This window comes from Cimex lectularius, unplaced genomic scaffold, assembly GCF_000648675.2.
Source record: "Cimex lectularius strain Harlan isolate CLEC.00 unplaced genomic scaffold, Clec_2.1 scaffold8, whole genome shotgun sequence".
In the NCBI taxonomy this organism is placed as follows: domain Eukaryota; kingdom Metazoa; phylum Arthropoda; class Insecta; order Hemiptera; family Cimicidae; genus Cimex; species Cimex lectularius.
Window position 1 is genome coordinate 110,500 of NW_019392656.1, and position 5,006 is coordinate 115,505.

The following is a 5,006-nucleotide window of genomic DNA, read 5'->3' on the forward strand; positions in this document are numbered from 1 at the left end:
TTTTTTCTTCACCACTTGGTACAATAGATAAACTGTTTAATCTGTTAACTATATTATTTTAATGGGAAAGATAAATGGTGGAGTGAGTGTGTTGTTCAATCTTTTTAAAAAGATAGTTACTACTCACAGTAAGTTGTTTTTAATGATCCGGATTTCGAGCCTACAGCTCATCATCAGGTTGAAAGAGCTCTACAAGGAACTATCATTTAAAAAAAGATATTATTTTAATTCCACTTCTATTATTTTTTAATTATAAGTTATCCTAGATCTTTAATTATTTTAAATTACTTTTTATTAAATGATATATTATTATAATACCATTATTAGATCTGATGTCCATCGTTCATCCATTAGGAATGGAAGTTATTAAATGTTATGAATTTTAATTTAGTCTTAAGTCTTAAAAGTTTATTTTGTTTTTAATTTAGCTTAACAATCATAAATACACCATTTTGTTATTTTGAAGATTTTTTTTTCATTAAGTCCCATTTTATTAAATCAACTGAATATTTTAAGACGTTTTCTACTATGTATAGTACTTTTAATTAATTATTCTTTTTATGTAAAGTCTTTTATGAAGATGAAAAAGTCAGTGCCACGAGCGGGGTTCGAACCCATGACCTTCGGCTAAATACGACGCTGCTCTAACCACTTGAGCTATCGTGACTTCGATCCTCTAGGACACCACCTTCGAATCTCGCTCACTGACTTTTTTTTATCTCAACCAAGACCTTACATAAAACGAATAATTAATTGAAAGAAATAACTTGGTTAATTTACCATTAAAACATAAAGATCATACTTATACAGGATCATTTCTATAGTAGATCTTCACCATTAAAACATAAATGGATATATATACTACTTTGTCTTTCCTATTACAAAGGAAGCTATGGAAGTGGGATCGCTGATTTTAATGGAATTTTTTTTGTTCAAGTCTAATAATATTAGAGAAGCTTCCAAACGTCTTGCCAAAGGGTTCTAGAAACCGAGATAACTTTATATTTCAGCAAATTTTGGTAATGGCGCCATATTATATCAGTTCATTTCATTTTCCACATAGAATAAAAAATAATTCACAGGATCGAATCAAATGAGATATTGATAAAAAGATCCAAAAACCGAACGGCGTCTGTAGTAAAATAGATCAAAAACAATTTTACCCGACACGGTGTTTTTAAGTCATGTGTTTTAAAAAAATTGAATTTGTTTTAAGCATCGTATAACACCTTTAAATATGAATTTCTATCTTTAAAACAAAAGACATTTTTGACAGGCAATTATTCTTTTTTTGCAGATGGCAGGTGCATATTCTGGTTTTTATCGAAATTCATAAATATTAAACCCGTTAAAAAAGGAATGGCTTTGCTTTCATACTACATCAAGTACCTTTAGCTTTTAAGACAATATAATCGTAAAATAACAATTAAATACAATAAAAACTCCTCAAACTTTTTATTCTACATCTTCTTTCTAAGCATCGTATAACACCCTTAAATATGAAGTTTTATTTTTAAAACAATAGACATTTTTAACAGGCAATTATTCTTTTTTTTTCTTTTTTTGCCAATGGCAGGTGCATATACTGGCTTTTATCATAATTCATAAATATTAAACCCGTTAAAAAACGAAATGGCTCTGTTTTCATACTACATCAAGTACCTTTAGCTTTTAAGACAGTATAATCGTAAAATAACAATTAAATTCAATAAAAACTCTTCAAACTTTTTATTCTATATCTTCTTTCTAATTGAGGGGACATTACGTGTAATTTATACGGTTCTAAACAGAAAACTTTTCCGTGGATCGATAGAGTCGTTTCAAAGTTATCACCATCATTGTTAAATGATTTAAATTTTTAAAAAATCATTGGCATTTGGAAGGCGAAAATTTTGAAATTTTTTTTACTAAACACACAAATGTGTGTTCAATTTTATTCTAAATTAATATTATATGATAAACTTTGCTTCATGGAAACAACGAAAAAAATATTCAATTTAGTACGGAGTATTTCCTCCTCTTTGCGTCGATCACCGCTTGCATTTGACGTGCATCCATTTTGTGAAGGTTTGAATGTAGTCCTGTGGAATATTTGCATACCCCTCCAACAGCGCCATTTTTTAAAATTCTCTGACATCACGGTGCAACATGTACTCTCTTTGACAACTCGTTCCAAAGGTGTTCGATAGAGTTTAAATCGGGACTGCAAGCTTGCATTGTCATTGAATAAAATAAAACCGTAAATTAGAGGCATAGGGGGCGTCGGTGACCGCAACGGTTAGGCGTTGACACGGCGCTCATCATTGTAAGGTAAAGGTCCCGGGTTCGAATCCAGTGGCTCTGCATTCGAACCTGACATACTTAAAAAAAAAAAATGTATCACCGGCACCCTGAGGGTTGATATGACCTTAGCTGTTGCGAACCCTCGTTTAAAAAAAAAAAAGGAAAAACGAACTTCTCTTGATACCAATCTTCTTCTAAATTTGATCTTGAATGTATCGCGTAGCCATTAAGTTGATAAATATGAAGATTAAGCTTGTGCGACCTTCCATAGAAATGCCTGCTAAAACAATAACACCACTACCTTCACAGCTCCTCTCTCGGCCGTCAGAAGACTTCAAACAGAAACTTGGCTCATCCGAAAACAATATTTTATTCAATTATAGCTCAGAAATTGGTCTGACTTCTTGCAATACTTAACCGAGCAGTTCTGTCCCTTGTCAGAAGTTCTGGAACAGGGGAAGGCTTCTCGCAGGTAATCTAAACGGCCTCGTCATGCGTAAATTGTCTTGACGTAATTTTGATTATGATGACGTAGACTGTTGATTATGGAGTACGTTCGAAATAATAAAATTATAATCTCTCTGAAATGTGACATGAGGCGATCTGATCCATGCCTTCATGAGTAACCTCCAGGTTCTTAGTAACGATGGAAGTCCCTTCGGACAGCTTTTCCGGAAATGTTAAGCACCCTGGACACATACACTTGACTTCTTGTGGTTGTGTTTGTTCTGGCAGATTCTAGCAGAATTAACTTAAAGAACTTAAAACCATCACTCATACAAATTCGAAACTTAAAAATGGTGCAACAACAAAAAAATCAAACCAACGGAACGTTAGAAAAACGTCTTGCAGAAAATCAACAAAGAATTTTATGTGTTTTAATAACCTCCTAAGACTTTAAGACGTACCAAATATAGTTCTAAAATAATCAATAGAGGATTGTGTAAGAAAGTATTAATAATATAATGGATGACCATTTTGTTGTCTCTAAGTGTAGAATAGACGGCTTGTATGTAGATCTCGTGCCACTATCAACTATGTTGGTCTATTGACAAAGTTTAAAACACTAAGTTTCAGTGTAAACATATGTTCAAATATGTGAAGTTTTAAAGCACTGACGAAAAGGATATATTTTTTGAAACTTGACAAAGGAACTGAGAAATTTTCTTTTTTTTATTGGCCATAACTCCGATTTGTAATACAAAATTATAATATTAAAGGCAATTAATAATTTTTTCAAGAGAGACATTATTTATACTGTTCAATTATTAGATGGTGTGATCAATATTGACTCCTAAATGACAGAACCTGAAATTAGTATTTTCATTTTATTATTATTTTGTTTTCAATTATTACAAACGTTGATTTCCATCTGAGTTACATATTTAAAATTGTTTCATTAAAGGTTTATTTTATTGTTTTATGTCTAACGACCATAAACACAATGAGGAATTCTATACATTTTATGAAAAACCCAAACAGTATTACAAAATTTTAATCATATTTTATAAATATTTTTCTTCCCACTACTGCCTATTTATTGAAACGAAAATTCCTTGTGAATCTCACAAGTTTTATTTATTAAATAATTTATTGATATTACTTCAACATTTATTAATTAGATGATCAACATGGTCTTATTCTTAAATGGTCTTGATGAAAAACAAATTCATTTGGTATCTGCCAAGCTTTCGACATACTTTAGGGTAGTCAACCATGGGTAAAACGATCTCAAAGCTGTCTATAAATTGATATAGTTAAATTTTTAATCGATGGTTTCAAATTTCTTTCAGGACAGTCTCAACATTGCCAAGAAATGACTTCCGTGTACTTGGATAATTCACCGACACAGTCCTTCTAATATTTTGAACCTACATGATAAAAACTAAAATTAAGACTTTCGTTTTACTATTAGATTGTTTTCAGTTATTACAAACATAAACGTTTATGTAAGTTACATTTGTTTTTAAACTTTTTTATTAAAGGTTTTTTACTGATTTTCCCTGATTTTTATGTTTCATGAAAAATTCAAACATTTTCGGAACCTTTCACAAATATTTTCCTTTGTACTACTTGCTGTGTATAAAAACGAAAATAGCCTGTGTTCCTCACAAGGTGCATAAACAGAATGTTTGATAAAGATAATTTTGTCCATGAAAAAAAAAACCATACACCCATATAAACCCGTACAATATACAGCATATACACTTACAACATTGACTTATTCGTAAATGATAAAAGCTGAAATTTTCGGTTTTATTATTAGACTATTATTCAATTCTTACAAACTTTAATGTCTATCTGAGTTATATTATTAAAATTGTTTTATTAAAGAATTTTTTTTAAAATTTTGCCTGATTTCTGTTTCATAAAAAATTGCAACATTTTTAGAACGTTTTAGTCATATTTCACAAACATTTTGCTTACTACCACTGCCTATTTATTAAAACAAAACTTCTTTGTGAATCCCACAATTTTTTTATTAAATAATTTATTGATATTACTACACCATTTATTAATTAGACGATCAATTTTTTTCAGCCAATTCATAAAAAATATTTGGTGTAATTAAAATTTAAACGTTTTTCTTATTGTTTTTAATTATTATCAACACCAACGTTAGATTGAAGTGAGTTTTCCTTTTTTTGTAAAAAGATTATAAAAAGAGTACTATTAATCAAAATAATTAATTCATACCAATAAGACAAGTTTTGCCTTAATAA

The 5,006-nt window shown here is 30.0% G+C and overlaps 1 pseudogene; it reads left to right on the top strand.

The window, feature by feature from the left end:
• The first annotated feature begins 792 nt into the window (after positions 1-792).
• On the top strand, positions 793-900 carry LOC112126181 (annotated as a pseudogene).
• The last annotated feature ends 4,106 nt before the right edge of the window (positions 901-5,006 follow it).